The sequence below is a fragment of the Lissotriton vulgaris genome, chromosome 2_1, assembly GCF_964263255.1.
Source record: "Lissotriton vulgaris chromosome 2_1, aLisVul1.2, whole genome shotgun sequence".
NCBI classification, from domain to species: Eukaryota; Metazoa; Chordata; class Amphibia; order Caudata; family Salamandridae; genus Lissotriton; species Lissotriton vulgaris.
This window is the reverse complement of record NC_141687.1, coordinates 17,422,126-17,438,861: the sequence shown is the minus strand read 5'-3', so window position 1 is coordinate 17,438,861 and position 16,736 is coordinate 17,422,126. Positions and strand designations below refer to the sequence as shown.

The window sequence follows — 16,736 nt, the reverse complement described above, 5'->3', positions numbered from 1 at the left end:
TTGCTCGGGCTTCGCTCGGCGTCCCGCTCGCGTCCCGCTGAGCGACAGGCTGTTTGTTATGTAGTGGGCGTTGCAGGCGGGGGGCGTGTCTCAAGGTGGGCGCGTCCGCTCTCAGGGCAGGGGAAGCAGGGACTCCTGGTCTACTGAGTCCCTGCGAGCGCCTGCTAGTTGGTCCTTCCTGGCGCCTCCCAGTCCTGGCGTGCAGCCCTCACCTCTCCCTCCTCCGAGCCTCCAAGCCGCGAAGCGGCACCCGCGGAGCGGGTGCGGCGAGAGGCAGCGGCAGAACAAGCGGAACAGGCACACCCCGGTAAGAGGTCAAAATCCAGCGCAGGGTCGGCAGCAACCTTACAAGCACAGTCCAGGTGGCACCAGGCTTGGGGTCTCTACCCTCTGTGTAAAGGAGTCCTTCATCCCAATAAACTTTATGGGCACCTTGAGCATTCCCAGCAGCCTGCTGTCTGAGGGGTTCAAGGGAAGGACAGGTTAACTGAGCCTGCCCCAAGTCTGCCCTAGAAGGTCCCCCTGTCCCCAGAAACTCAACCTGATCAGGTTCAAGTTCTTCAGAGACAGTTCCTTCAGGGGTCTCAAGACCAGCTTCCTGTGAAGCTTGATCCTCACTTGCAGGCAGTTGGGAAGGCACAGCCTTAACCCTCCTGTTCTTCTTCTTGGAAGGTGCTTGGTCCATTGTTCCAGGATCCAAGACCTGAGGTTCAGAGAGGCACTTTTTGGCCTGTGACCTGGTCACAGCAAGGACATGTGATGATATCCCTAACATCTCTGCATGAGTCCTGTACTCAACTTCTGACCATAGAGAGTTATCCAGGTCATTGCCCAACAAACATTCAACTGGGAGATCAGCACTAACCACAACTCTTTTTAGGCCAGTTACCCCTCCCCAGGAAAAGTTAACAAGTGCCACACTATGTGTAGTAGTGACATTGCTGGCATTGGTCACTAGGTAATCATCGCCTGGCATGTATTGTCCAGGGTCCACAAAGTTAGGTGTCACCATAGTGACACTGGCACATGTGTCCCTGTAAGCTTGAGCCACTTTATTGTTGATCAAAGGTGTCTGTCTGTATTTGCCCAAGTTACTGGGACTTATGTCAGGGGTCAAATCTATGTCCCCTTCACAAATCAGAGCAGCCTGTGTAAGGGTTCTGACTAGGTCAGAATCTCCTTCAGTTCCCAAGGTGATACCCACTACCCCCTTGGCTTGTGGACCAGCACTGCTAGCTGTACTAGTGGGTGCAGGTGCCTTAGGGGCTGCAGTGCTGGGGGCTCCACCCTTTTTACACTCACTTGTCCAGTGAGAGGTGTTTTTACATGTACTACACCAGGGTTTTCTTTGACCTTCTTTCTTCTTTTTCTTGGAAGTTTGGGACCCACCCTCTGTATCAGTTTGGGGCCCTGTTGAAGACTTCTGGTCTTTAGATTTCTGCTCCCCATCCTTCTGGTCTGTTTCTTCTGGTCACCACCCTGGTTCTGGTTCTGGTTCTTTTGCTTAACTCTGGTTCTTACCCATTTATCTGCCCTCTTTCCCAATTCTTGGGGAGAGGTCAAATCTGAGTCAACCAAATGTTGATGCAACTGCTGGTTCTGACAATTATTTAAAATTTGTTCTCTCATCAGCAAATTATACAATCCTTCATAGTCTGTAACCTTGCTTCCCAGCAACCATCCCTCCAGAGCCTTAGTGGCACACTCAACAAATTCAGACCAGTCCTGAGTCTGTGTCTTCTGGGTATCTCTGAACATTAACCTGTACTGTTCAGTGGTTAAGCCTAACCCATCAATCAGAGCACTCTTCAGGACCAGGTAGTTTCTAGAATCCCCATCACTAACTGTGAGGAGTCTGTCTCGGCCTCTACCTTCAAAGGAGAGCCACAAGATTGCTGCCCACTGCTCCTGAGGGATCTGCTGTACTCTGCAGGCTCTCTCCATTGCAGTAATCCATTTATGGATATCATCCCCAGCTTTGTAGGGGGGCACAATCTTACTCAGGTTTCTGTTATCAAAAGACCTGTCTTTATCCTTGTGGATATTGCTGCCACCAGTGGGTTCTATTACCCCACTCTCTCTAGGCTGTCTTGCTCTAGCAAGTTTCTCTTGGGCCAGGGCAACCTCTAACTCTTGTCTCTGGATCCTCAATTCAGGCTCTCTCATTTTGGCCTCATGTTCCCTTCTCTGAGGGCTAGTTATCTCCCTTCTGGAGTGACCATGAGAACCTCTAGAAGCATGGGAGTTGTTAGAGTCACCTGAGTGAGTCCTTCTCCTCCTAGGCTTCTGGTTAAGTCCACCTGGGGGTCTGAATGGGTTGTTACCTGATTCAGTCCCAAATAGGCTTAAGTAAGCCTGGTTCAGTCTACTGACCAGCACCTGACTATTTCTGTCATCATCTGACTCACTGCTCCCCCCTTCTGTCTCTTCTTCCTCTTCCTCCTCCTCATCTACCTGAGGAGCTCCAGTGATGGGGGCTTCCTCATCTACCAGGATGATAGGGACAGGGGTGTCTACAGTGTCATCCTCTGAAGGATGGCCTCCTTCAGCATCCCCTGTGGGGTCTGCCTTAGAGGTCTTTAGAGTCTCAGACTGATCCAAGATCTCTCTAAGGTGGTCTGTGGTAGGGGAAGGCCCTGTCCTCAGACCCCTTAAGACACAAAGCTGTCTTAATTCCTTAAAGGAAAAAATAGCAAATTTGGATGGTGCCCTTGGAGGGTCACTCTCATCAGGGATGTTCCCAGTGGAACCCTCTGCTCCAGACATTGCTCTAGTGTGGGTGGATGTGTTGCAATCTACCTACACTGGTGTTTACCTACTAAACCTATCTAGTAGTTGTAGTCAGGGTGTGCTACTCCCTTTGCTCTACAACAACTAAGTTCAGTAGAACTTAAGTATACTAGTCTTGTTTTATATGTACCTAGCAGGTACCTGTATGATCTTTCAAATGATAATCTCAAAGATTGTAATGGTAAAACAACAGCAATCTCAGATCCCACCGCTGCCACCAATGTGAGAAGTTGGCCTGGTATATAATGCTCACTAATTCTAGTGATCACTTTGTACCATGCCAAGCAACCCTTATGATGATTGGTTGAAATTCAACCTTGTAGACCAGTTATCCTAGTGGTAACGTGGACAAAGCAGTCTTAGGCTAAACTCTGAAAGGCATGTGAAGCCAGCTGTATTACCATGCACAACCCCCTTGAATACCAAATGAAAGGACACCACACAGATATATATTGAAAATATATATTGATTTATTAACTATAAAATCCCCTGGACTCTTTATGAGCAGAGAAGCACAAGCGTTAAATCACAAGACAGTTTAAAATACACAAAAGTTGCACAATATGGATGGGCCCTAGGGGCCACCTAAACCATATACTAAGAAAGTGGTATAAGAGATACCAATCAGAACGGGAACAGGCCTAGGGCCTTGGGAATCGCTGGAGCTATTCGAGACTAGCAATGATTAAGTCGGGAAAGGCCCGCGGGACTCGGGTGCAGTGTCTAAAGTGCACGCACTTTCCAATGTAAAGTCAATGGTGCGTAAAAAGTACAAAGTTAGTTATTTCGGAACCTTCCGAGTGACCTAGAACGCTGAAACTTAAGACACAGGCCCTTGAGATGTGTACCAGTGTAGGAACACCGGCGGAGCTGAGTTACCTCACCCACAGGAAGCGGGTGCACAGGGTCGAAGTAGTGTCGGGTTTCGTCACGCTGGTCGATGGTGCTTGGAGCTGAAGATGCTGCAGGCGGCTCGACGTGAAGAGTTCCGGTGGATCCAAGGGTGGATCTGAAGATGTGAAGACCTGAAAGCAGAGGGGACAATGTTTAAAGTCACTAGCCAGTGACTACCGTGGAACCAGATTGGAACCAGGCAATGTCGGGTGCAAACAGGCGTTGAGGTGTAGCTTCTCTCTGCAGCCACATGGACACCGGGGGTCGAGGACGTCCAGAAGTCAGTCACAAGCTGTCCTACGCAGGCTTCTCGCTGTTAGCGGTGTCGGCAACCTGATCGGAGCAAACAGGCCTTGGCTAATGCAAGCCATGCAGGAATCAAAAGATGCTTAACACTCGGACCAGCAAGGTCAGAGTGAGTGCTCCTTTTCACAGGAGCTTGGGTAAGTCTGGAGCAACCAGACCCGCTGTGTAGTTTGTCGGTTTCGTCGCCAAGATGGCCGCTGACCACGTGGCTAGTGGCCGGGATGGCGTGTCAAGTGGCACAATGCAAAAGGGCCCCACGCAGATCGTGGAGATGCTGGAGGGCTCTTCTTCGGTGCAAGGGCTGCTCGGTGGTGGGGGTTCTCAGTCCTTAAAGCACAACGTCGAGGATGCCTTGGTTGCTGCGCAGTCAGCTTTTCGAGTGTCTTCCAAGAGGTCCGGTCCCACGTCACTCGGTGCCTCCACGGGTCCCTTCTTTGCAGGGACTGTGGATCGGGCTGTGAGAGGTCTGGGAGTCTGGGTCTTGTCAGGCTCTGGGCTCGGGCTCCGGCGGGAGGCGGCGGCAAAGCAGATGTCGAGTTGCTGGTTGGTGCCTGTGTTCACAGGGTGGCCACTCCTAGGCCACAAGGGAGATTCTCTTCAGTCTTCTGAGCAGCAGAATGTCGGAGTCCAGTCTTCTTCTTTATTTCAAGTTGATTCAGGATGATCTGCTGTGCAATGGCAGTGCTCCCATTCTTATTCCCAATCTGAGGGGTGGATCACCTACTAGGTCCCTCCTCTGGGAGGAACCAGGAAGGGGGGCGGTTACACCCCCTTTCCTTTGTCCAGCTCCTCGCCAGGCCTGGGTCTGGAAAGTCCCAGGACCGGTTTGGACTGGCTTATGCACGGGGACACCTTGTGTGCCCCGGGCATGTCTGATTCTATTCAGCCCTGTCCTACCCAATACACAAAACCCTGTCTGGGGTGGTGCTCGCACCTCCCAAGGCAGGAAACCCTTTGTCCAAGCCTCCCTCGCTGGAAGGACTCCCAGCAGCAGGAGGTCAGACTCGTGTCTGTGGTGGCAGCATCTATTTTGTGATGCTGAGGCTCTGGTTAACTTTAACCGGGGTTAAGGCTACACACATGTCGTGTCCCTCTAGAAGGGTGGAATGCTATCCCCGTCGACAGAACTGTCGAGGGGATAGTATTCCAATTCGTATGACACCTTACTCGACATGTTTTGATAAAGCCAAACCAAAGATAGCATTTAACCGCGAGGATTATAATGCACTTAAGAGTATATGGTATGGCAATATCCCAGAACAGCTTAGGGAGTGGTTCCCGACAGCTGCAGACAGGCTCAGCTCATGCTAGAGCACCATCTCACATATTTCCAAGCACTCTGCCTCCAGGATTGATGAGGCCTTCCATAGGAGTGGCTGATAGGAACATATGTGTCCAGTTTAAGGGTAGATATAGGGATACTATATCTAAGTAAGAGGTGATTAGACCAACTTACCCCAGCTGAGTGATCAGCCAGTTGTGTCAAATATGGAGGCCAGGCCAGGGGTGGCACAATACATGCTGCAGCCCCTGGTAGGCCTTGGAAACACCTATGCCCTGGATACCTAAGGTACACTGTTACAGGGGCCAATAAGGTGAACCAGTTCCAATTCGTAATGCACCTAAAGTGCATTGGCAGTAATTTAGAGATAGAACAGCAGGCTGTGGGTCTGATTAGCAGGCCCACAGCCACATTAAGTCATAAATCAGTGAAGCAAAAAGCAAAAATTTGGGGTGACCATAGCATAGCAGACCCTACTCTCCTACACTCAGCTCCCATCCCGCATGAATAGACTGATTGTGTGTTACTTTTATCATGTGGTACTATTAGGGTAGCTCTCACAATCTGCCTCTTCAGTCTCCTGGGACTGTCTTAGTGCCTTGTCTGGTTTCATGCAGCCTTGGGGAGCTGACAGCTCCACTGATGTCTTTGGTGCACCAATAGGTCCAAGGCTGATAATGATTCACTCAACTAAGTGACTTCCTCGCTTCCTAAGATTTCTAATCTGTGTGAGGATCGCAAACACAAGATGATGGGTGAAGCGCTGAAACTTTTCCAACACTCACCCTCAGTCAAGAGATCTGGGTTTAATCTATTGTTTTTTATCACTATACCTCCCCAGTTTGGACCCAGTCATATGCAAGTCAGTCTGACCCTGTGCCTCATGGGAACAGTCCAGCCTGAACTGCCAGTTTGGACCCAGTCATATGCAAGTCAGTCTGACCCTGTGCCTCATGGGAACAGTCCAGCCTGAACTGCCAGGCTAGGTCCTCCCTGGACCGGATTCAAGCTTCCTGGGACTGGTTTTGTGGTATTACCACTCATCAGCCAGGCTTGCTTGAATCCAGTGGCACAGTGAGCAAAGGACCCATGTCTGGGCATACCCTTGGGGCGAACATAGCAAACACAACAAGATGATGGACGGAGTGCAGAAACATTTCAACCACTCATTCTGAGTCACAGATCTGGGTTGAATCCATCATCCTTCTTTAGCCCACTCTGCCACCTCAGTTCAGACTCAGCCATATGCAAATCAGTCTTGACCCTGTGCCTCATGGCAACAGTCCAGCCTTAAGCATGGGCGGAAAATCCGTTTCGCTCGCGGATTTTGCGGATTTTCGGTAAATTCGCAATCCGCGAGATTCGCGAATCTCCCGCAAAATCCGCAAATCCGCGAGCAGCGGATTTTGCTCGCACTGTTCGCGTGAGTTCGCGGCTTCCCAGTACAACTTCGCGCCCCGCGAATAAGCGCTAAATTGCAGAAATACGATCTTAGCAAAACTGAAACTACTTACCAGGTTCAAAAGTTCAGGCTCATCATTAGTAGCCATTTCCTGTAGTGCTTCCTGAGGGGCCCCTCCAGAGTTCAGTTGCCTACTTGCAACTATTATGTGACCCAGCTCTGAACCTCAGAATAGTTACACATATGCCACAAAGGTCCTGAATTACAGTTAAGGGAGACAAGCAGGAGCCAGGCTGGAAGTTCAAATCCATTAATCAGCCCCTAATTCATTATTGTCAGTTGGGGCAGGGCAGGTGTTGTAACTAATTTTGCAACAATGAAAGCACTTAGCAAGTGCAAAAGATCACTAATCAGGAAGCACTAAGGAAGCAGGTGCCAGCTAAAAAAATATTCTGTGACACATTAATCAGCCCCAAATTAATTCAGGTCACTTGAGGCAGGGAAGGTGTGCTTTGCTTTGCCACAATAATGTACACTGACTGGACAACCAGAGGGTGCTGTGATGAAACAGAGGGTGGCATGGGTGGGCCAGAGGGTGGCATGAGTAGTCAGAGAGTGGCAGTGGTGACAGAGAGTGGCAGTGATGAAGAAGAGTGTCCCAAACAGGCTGGACACGTAGAAACAACAAGTTCGCAAAACTTGCGACCCGACAGGTAAGTTCGCGTTTTGCGAAATTGTACAAAACCCTCGCGAACTGGCAGAAACACGCGCGAACATAAAAAAAAAATCCGCAAATTTGCGAGAATTCGCGGATTTTGCGAATTGCGAGTTCGCAAATCCGCAAAATTCGCGAACGCGAGATTCGCAAAATTCGCCCATGCTTATCCAGCCTGAACTGCCAAGCCAGGTCTTCCCTGGACCGGAAACAAGCATCCTGGGAGTGGCTTCGGTGTGACACCCCTCTTCAGCTAGGCTAGTTAGAACCCAGTGGTGCAGCAAAAAAGAGACCCTAGCAGGACACAATTCCTGAGATGGCTGTGATTCCTAAAGGGTCACAAACTGCAACCTACCTCATTAATATTCATGAGGTAGACCTATATGTGACCTACTAGGAATTGCTAATGAAACTTAAAAGAATTTCATACATTAGGAATACTGATTTCCTAATTGCAATTTGCAGAGAATCACAGTTTGGAAATTGGTATTCCTAATGTTTGTCCACCTAGCACCCCAGTTCCCAGTTAGCAGTTCTAGGCAATAGTCCACAAGGAGCAGAACCCGGTTGTGGAAAGTGTACAGTGCCTCCACTTCTGATGGTTCTAAGGTAAGTAGTATTATAACTCAGATGTGACGCCTCTACCCCTGGTTTTCATGGAGGTCTTTTCACAGCTCCTGGCGGTGAAGGCCGAGACGACCTCAGCTATGTAGAGCTTCATGCGGCTGATTCTATGCCTAAAACCAGTCCCTAAAGTTACTAGTAGTAACTTCACCGTAGCATTTTGAGTCACACTTCTCCCCACCCTCTAGTTTAAAGGGGCAGGAACATGTATTCCTACCACTAAGAGTAAATCTGCTCCAATTACTTGACCTCTTGCATGCTCGGTGCTCATGACGAGCTGAGCTTGTCATGAGCCACGGCGCTCCGGTACTCATGACGAGCTCAGCTCGTCATGGCCCGTGGAACGCACAGGTGCGGGGAGAATTCCCCCGCTGTGCTGAACGTTCCACGGAGCCAATGCACCTGTGACGAGCTGAGCTCGTCATGAGCACAGGAGCGCCATAGCTCATGACGAGCCCAGCTCGTCATGAGCATGCGGGCGCTGTGCGCACCCCCCTCCCCCTGCACAGTGGCGGAATAACCGCCGCAGCGAAGGGGTTATGAATTAAATCTCGGCCGAGATTTACGTCCAAGCGGAGGAGTAAATGCTGCGTGCGGATGTCTCTGTGCATAGAGTTTCCTTTCTGTAGTGCCTCTAATGTCTTGACACTTTAGAAAGATCCATGTTCCTTAATGAGTATAGCAGCCCGGCCCCCTCCACCGCCCCTCCCCCACTGCACAGACAACATAAAGGACTCTCAGACATGAACCTGCCAAAAGGTCGGATGATCATAGGACTCAGGGCCTCATTTATGAGAAATTAACGCAGGGAGCGCCTCAGCGCTTCTAGCCGCACTGCTCTACGCCAACGTGAAAGGGCTGGAACGCACCGTATTCATGCAATTACAGGCATTTCTGTCCTTTCCCCCAGCGCTGGCACCATTTCAGCAGCCTTGCCGCAACAGAGACACCCGTGGATCATGCTGCAAGGGGGTCTCTGTCGGAGGCAGGAATGTATTTGTGCAGGAAGGGGCACATTCCTGCTCAAAAACTATCAACTGTTGCGTTTTCATCGTACACATGGAAAGAGGAAAACCCGAGAAGAAACACGCATCTTTCTCCCTGTTACGCCTTGTCTGGGAGGCGTAATGTTTTGGCACTGCCCCAGGTCTGCATGATGTTGTAAATCTGGGGCAACGTCAAAAGTCCGTCGCAGCGCCCACGGAGCGCCTCCTTGATGCAGAGTAAGCCAACACCACCTGCGCTGCCTCGCCTTACTCCATGGCCCAGAGGTTAGCATAACTTTTATAATGCTTACCCGACACTAAACCTATTTGGGGATAAACCAATGCTAATTAGTATTAGTGCCGGCTTGTAGGGAAGGTAACGTAAAACAGTGTGAATCGCGGCTTTGCATTACTTTGCGTCAAGGGCCATTACATGGGTGGTGCATGGCGTTCCCATGCAATCAGCCATGCTTTCTGACGCTAAACCCTATCTACTAACTCTAGTAGACGGGGCTTAGAGCCAAAAATGAATGCGGCTGAAAAGCAGGCGTTAGACGGAGAGGTGCTTTAATTGTTCTGTTCTTTTCTGGCTTTGCATGCGCGCTGCACTGTTGCATGCGCGCTGCACTGTTGCATGCGCGCTGCACTGTTGCATGCACGCTGCACTGTTGCATGCGCGCTGCACTGTTTCATGCGCGCTGCTCTGTTTCATGCACGCTGCTCTGTTTCATGCACGCTGCTCTGTTGCATGCACGCTGCACTGTACGGCACACATAGAAAGCAGGAAAAGGTTGCACACTTATCTAGTCATAGTATTTTGTTTAAGAAGGGTACCCTTCTCGTACAAAAGCTATGGTTGACTCAGGCACGCCCCCTAGCACTATGGCACCAAGGTGTACGCATGGCGCATGGCTGCACAAATCAGTTTTGGCGCTCGGGAGAGCGGAGGAGGGAGCCGTATCTCTGTGAACATGGCGCTCTCCTGCGCTCTCCCTGTCCCGCAACACAGCACAGCCTCTGTGGGCGCTGCGCTGCGTGAGACCTTTCTGAATCTGGCCCGTATCTAGGAGGCCTTGCAACACCACGCAGGGTGGCTCTGCGTCGACTCATACATATGATAGAGAGGCTTGTGCCGCCGGAGCGTCATAACAAGTGACCCAAAGCCCCTGGTGAATAAGCCTCGGTGTGTCACGGCTTCTTGGCTGTTAGACATGTAAACATAGCGCACGTAGCCTGAGTCCACCAACTAGCGAACAAAACACGGTTCCAGGGGAGGGAAATGGCCCAAGAAAACACAGTGTGGCAAGTGAGCTGTTAATGTGGAGACGTCTGTCCTGTGTATGTAGTCCACACCAGGCAAGCAACACCCATTGGACTCCCCGGGCTTCAGACCCCCCCCCCCCCCCACCCCCCCCCCCGTCGTGTGTGTCAGCCCGGGATGAGACAGATCCCGGGCACACACACAGAGCCCCACCTGAACGTTTCACAGGTCTTTAAAAGACCATTTGAATGGTAATTTGGTCTTGCAGTTGTTTCACCCCTTCTAAGAGCCCCTGCAGCTCCACTCTGCCTACTGATTAAAGGTTCAGCCCCCCCGAAATGTTTTCTTCGCCCCCCCCCCCCCCCCAAAATGTGGCTCTAGTAGTTGCGCCTCTGGTCCACACCATGGGGTTTCCCCCGTCTCAGAGTGAAATCCACAGATTTTCTGCCTTCTCAGAGCAGGTGAAAGAGGTCAGGGGTCAGAGGTCAGAGGTCGCGCGGTTAGCGGGGAGGGAGGTGTCAGGGCAGGTGATGGCAGGGCTGGTCTAGGCCGACAGTTTCACTGGGTTGAGATCTACAGCCGGACAAACCGATCCGGTGGCCCCAGGCCGTAATTACCGGCGGGAGACACCTGGCTCCTGGAAGGGCCCAGGGCACCTTCTCACAGGGCTTGAGGTGGGCCGGGTCCTGCCGGGTCTAGGCCCCGACAGTAATTTAAACTGGCATTGAAACGGTGCCTTTTCGGGCTCCACGTTAATGTCCACAACTTTACGGCAAAAGACGGATCGATTTCTCAGTAATGACTTTAAATGTCCTTACGTTATTGATCTCAGTGATGACGTTTTATTTCATCTTGTATTCTCTTTTTTCAAGGTGTTTTGTTTCTGTGTCTTTTCTTGCATCATATGACCCTCGTCTAGTGCCTGTTTTGAACTGAGCGGCCTCCAGGCGTCTCCGTGAGTTCAGACTGTGGCTTCATATGAATGAAGGGCCGCGATTCCGGGCTCTGAGGTTGAGGCTGCCAGCGGTGATAGAGGAGTGCACACGACATGCACATCCAATCCCGGGCCTCTCTGCTGAGTGCACAGAGTGATCGTTGCATTTGCGTAAAAGACAACTGTGGGAAAGACTGAGGTGGGCGGATGGAGGCGAGAGAAGCAGCGAGAAACAGAGAAACTGTGGAATCAAACGCTGTGAAAGGAGAGAACGAGGGTCTGTCACCCTCTGACCCCCCCTCCTTCCAGCGCTTAGCAATGTTTGAGCTGTTATTCATTTATCTCATACCGCTAACGAGCGCTGGCAAAGCCAGTAGGGCTGGCTTGTTTCAGGGATGTGTGAGATGTCTGGGTGCAATAACAGAAAACTCACAAAGAAGAGACCAGATACAGGCCAGCCTGATCCGGAGCTGCCTCACACCCCAACCAGCGCCTTGAGACCCTCACAGGTGAATAGCTATAAACCTCTTGTCGATTGATTGATTGATTGAGCCTACGCGCGCTGTGAAGCACAGGAGTTTAGTTTCAATGTTGTAGGCCACGCCCCTAATCACACTGGCCACGCCTCTTAAAAGGATTCCTCTTTTGACACCTCCCTTAAAGCGCTGCTCTCCAGGTGCCCCCCCCCCCCCCCCCCTCCATCCCCCCCAACACTTAGGCCCCGAGGGGGCGCTCCAACAGTTTCTTCAAATAAAGATGAGTCTTTCAGCGCATCCACACAGGGCGGCTCTAGGCTCATGGCGGCCCTGGGCAGGGAGCGCAGGGAGGGGGCCCTGGAAGAGGGGGCCTGGGCGGGGCGGAGCGGAGCGCGGAGGTCAGTGAAGAGGGGGGGGGGTCAGGGTGTGTGGAAGTGGAACAGAACCAGAAGCCACCAAATCCCTGCCACTGGGGCAGCCACGCAAATATGTATCCTTCCTCAGAGGATTACTATATTAAGGATATATATTGGCGTGGCGGCCCCTGGGGTTTGGTGGCCCTGTATAACACAACCCCTTCTTTAGAGTGCTGGCGTGTGCGGTTTTACTGGGCTCTGCAGAGTTTCGCGGCCTCTAGGCGCCTCGATCTCTCGCAGGAGGGGCCGGGACTCAGTCATTGTTAGTGGCTGTCAAGAGACATGTAAATTGATCTCTCGGGTTGCAATGTGTGATCTTGGGCACGTGGCCGTACCTCCGGGTCTGAGCTCAGTCTGTGGATCTTAGTTACAGCGCCGGGCGCTAAATGCAAACATTTATTTTTTTGAACGAACAGAAATACTTCCTCGCACTCAAACCTCGAACACTTCAGTGGTATAAATGTCGAAGAGGCCGTTGCTGTAAAGTCAACTTTACATGTTTGCCGCAGTCTTTGGGTGAAGGGGGAACCGACCAAGTCAAGTCAAGTCATAAAATTTATATAGCGCACTACATACCCAGAGGGTTTCAAGGCGCTTAGGAAGGGGAGGAGGATTATTTGTCAAAAATCCACGTTTTAAGCTGTTTTCTGAACGCTAGGTGATTCTGGGTGAGGCGAAGGTAAGCGGGGAGTGAGTTCCATGTTGTGGCAGCTAGGTATGAAAAGGATCTGCCTCCCATGGTGGTCTTGTTGATGCGAGGTACAGTGGCGAGGGCTTGGTTGGAAGAGCGAAGTTGGCGGGAGGGGGTGTAGAAGGACAGTCGAGAGTTGAGGCAATCTGGTCCGATGTCGTAGAGTGATTTGTGTGCGTGGGTAAGCAGACGGAAAGTAATCCTCTTATTGACGGGTAGCCAGTGGAGGTCTTTGAGGTGACCAGAGATGTGTTCGTTGCGTGGGATGTCTAATATGAGCCTGGCTGAGGCGTTTTGGATTCGTTGTAGTTTCTTCTGGAGTTTAGCGGTGGTACCTGCGTAGAGGGTGTTTCCGTAGTCCAGTCGGCTCGTGACCAGGGCATGGGTGACTGTTTTCCTTGTTTCGGTGGGGATCCAGCGAAAAGTTTTTCTGAGCATGCGAAGAATGTTAAAGCAGGAAGAGGATACGGCGCTGACTTGTCTGTTCATAGAGAGTGAAGAATCCAGGATGACGCCAAGATTCCGTGCGTGGTCTGTCGGGATGGGTGCATTTCCGAGGGCTTCCGGCCACCAGGAGTTGTCCCATGCAGAGGGGGATTTACCTAAGATGAGGACTTCTGTTTTGTCTGAGTTCAGTTTCAGACGGCTTTGTTTCATCCATTCGGCGACTTCTTTCATTCCTTCGTGTAGGTTAGTTTTGGCGGTGCTGGGGTCCTTGGTGAGAGAAAGGATCAGTTGAGTGTCATCCGCGTAAGAGATGATGTTGAGGTTGTGTTGGCGGGCGATGGCCGCGAGGGGGCTCATGTATACGTTGAAGAGGGTGGGACTGAGTGAGGATCCTTGTGGTACGCCGCAGATGATTTCAGAGGCCTCGGACTTGAATGGTGGGAGGCGGACTCTCTGGGTTCTTCCGGTGAGGAACGAGGTGATCCATTCCAGTGCCTTTCCTTGGATTCCGATGTTTCTGAGGCGTTGTAAAAGGGTGCTGTGGCAGACTGTGTCGAAGGCTGCAGAGAGGTCGAGGAGGATGAGGGCGACTGTGTCTCCATTGTCCAGTAGAGTTCGAATGTCGTCTGTTGCTGCGATGAGGGCGGTCTCAGTGCTGTGTTTGGCTCGGAAGCCAGATTGTGAGGGGTCGAGAGATTTGTTGGCTTCGAGGAAGGCTGCGAGCTGGTTGTTGACGGCTTTCTCGATGACTTTGGCCGGGAATGGAAGAAGCGAGATGGGGCGGTAGTTTTTGAGTTCGGTGGGGTCTGCTGTTGGTTTTTTCAGAAGGGCGGTGAGTTCAGCGTGTTTCCAGTCTTCTGGGAAGGTAGCGGAGTTGAAGGAGCAGTTGATGACGTCTCGGAGGTGCGGAGCTATGATGGAGTCTGCTTTGTTGAAGATGTGGTGAGGGCATGGGTCTGTGGGGGATCCAGAGTGGATGGAATTCATCAGGCGGATGGTGTCCTCAGTGGAGATTGGGTTCCAGGCGTTAAGGGTGTTAACGAGGGGAAGATGGTCGGCTGATGGTAGGGTGGGTTGGCTTCCGGGTTGGTTGTCAAAGCTGTTGTGGATGTCAGCAATCTTGTTGTGGAAAAAAGAGGCTAGGGAATCGCAGAGGGTTTGAGTGGGGGTGATGTCGTTGGAGTTGGCCGAGGGGTTGGAAAATTCCTTGACGATGTTGAAAAGTTCCTTGCTGTTGTGGGCGCTGTTGTCAAGTCGATCCTTGAATGCTGTTTTCTTGGCTTTTCGGATCAGTTGGTGGTGAGTACGGATGGCGCTTTTGAAGGCGTCCTTGGTGTTGGTGGATGGGTCTTTTTTCCAGGCCTTTTCAAGGGAGCGGCACAGTTTCTTGGAATTCTTGAGGTCATCGTTGAACCATGAGGCCTTCTTGGTGCTAGGTTTGTGTTGACGTTTTTTCAGTGGTGCTAAGGTGTCGGCGGTGTTGGATAGCCAGAGGGTGAGGTTGGAGGCGGCTTCGTTGGCGTTAGAAGAGAGGGCTGGGGAGGTTTGAAGGAGTGATGTGGAGATCTGCTCCGTGGTGATTTTGTTCCAGTTTCTTTGTAGAGTTGGTTGGAGGTGGATGGTGGGTTTCGGCTTGTTGTAGGTGAAGTGAACGCAGCTGTGGTCAGTCCAGAGGAGATTCGTAGTGTGGCTGAAGGAGACATGATTGCTGGAGGTGAAGATGGGGTCGAGTGTGTGACCTGCGATGTGGGTGGGGGAAGTGACCAGTTGTTTAAGTCCGAGGTTGGCGAGGTTGTCCAAGAGGGTGGCGGTGTTGCGGTCGTTGATCTTTTCAAGGTGTTTGTCGCCTACCAGCTCACCTCACTCACCTGCAGCCCGTCACTCATGAGCGAGACTCACTCACCTGCGCCCGTCACTCATGAGCGTGACTCACTCACCTGCAGTCTGTCACTCACTGCCTTGCCCCACTCACCGGCAGCCTGTCACGGAGGTGCTCCTGTCCCTTCACTGCAGTCTGTCACTCACAGCATCTCCCTCACCTGCAGTCTGTCACTCATGAGCTCTAGTCACTCACCTACAGTCTGTCCCTCACAGCCTCCCAGCCCCACTCACCTTCAGTCTTTCACTCACTGCATCTCCCTCACCTACAGTCTGTCACTCATGAGCTCTAGTCACTCACTTACAGTCTGTCCCTCACAGCCACCCAGCCCCACTCACCTGCAGTCTGTCATAACTGCCTTAGCCTCGCTCACCTGCAGTCTGTCCCTCACAGCCTCACAACCTCCCAGCCCCCGCACCTTCAGTCTGTCACTCACTGAATCTCCCTCACCTGCAGTCTGTCACTCGTGAGCTATAGTCACTTACCTACAGTCTGTCGCTCACAGCCTCTCGTCACTGCAGTCTGTCACTCACAGCATCTCCCTCACCTGCAGTCTGTCACTCACTGCCTATCCACACTCACCTGCAGTCTGTCACTAACTGCCTATCCCCACTTACCTTCAGTCTGTCCCTCATGGCCTCCCAGCCCCACTCACCTGCAGCCTGTCACTCACTGCCTTGCCCCACTCACCTGCAGTCTGTCACGGAGGTGCTCCTGTCCCTTCACTGCAGTATGTCACTCACAGCATCTCCCTCACCTGCAGTCTGTCCCTCATGGCCTCCCAGCCCCACTCACCTGCAGTCTGTCACTCACTGCCTAGCCTCACTCACCTGCAGTCTGTCACTCACTGCCTAGCCTCACTCACCTGCAGTCACCCTCGCCTCTCACTCCCGGTGTCCGTCTGTCTTTGCAGACTTCCCTCCTCCTGCGGCCCCGGCACCCGTGTGTGCTGCGGTGTTGTGCACTCCCCTCGCCACAGCAACTGTTGCTAACAGCGTGTGGACGACCGCAGAGCACACACACAAACCGCCTGCAGACAGACAGACACACCCTGCCTCTGCGCTGCTCCCCGTCTACACACACACAGACCGCCCGAAGACAGACAGACAGTGCCTGTGCGCTGCTCCCCGTCTACACACACACACACAAACAGCCGAAGACAGACAGACAGACAGACAGAGCCTCTGCGCTGCTCCCCGTGTACTTACACACAGACCGCCCGAAGACAGACAGACACACAGTGCCTCTGCGCTGTCCCCTCTGTCCACACACAAACCGCCCGAAGACAGACAAACAGACACACCCTGCCTCTGCACTGCCCCCTCTGTCCACACACACACTGTCCCTGGCTGCCGGTGAACTACACACTCCACTTATACAGAAACCCGCCACAGCCTCCTGTGCAACACTCCTCTCTCCACACACAGAACACAACCGAGGCCGCCTCTGCACTACACACCTCTCCACAGACACAAAAACACAACCACAGCCACCTGTGCACTACTCCTGTCTCCACACACACAAAAACATAACCAAGGCTGCCTTTTCACCACACGTCTCTCCACAGACAGAACAATACCAACCATAGCCTCCTGTGCACTTCATGTCTCTTCATACACACAGAAACCAACCA

General features: G+C 52.0%; 1 protein-coding gene across 1 annotated transcript in view; it reads right to left on the bottom strand.

Annotated features, from left to right (window-relative positions):
* The window catches only part of LOC147729474 (uncharacterized), a 71,674-nt gene extending 55,639 nt beyond the window's left edge, over positions 1–16,035 (bottom strand). Inside the window, exon 1 of the mRNA XM_086958434.1 lies at positions 15,969–16,035. The gene's annotated coding sequence lies outside the window, so the exon portion shown is untranslated. The remainder of the gene's footprint in view (positions 1–15,968) is intronic.
* Between the last annotated feature and the right edge of the window lie 701 nt (positions 16,036–16,736).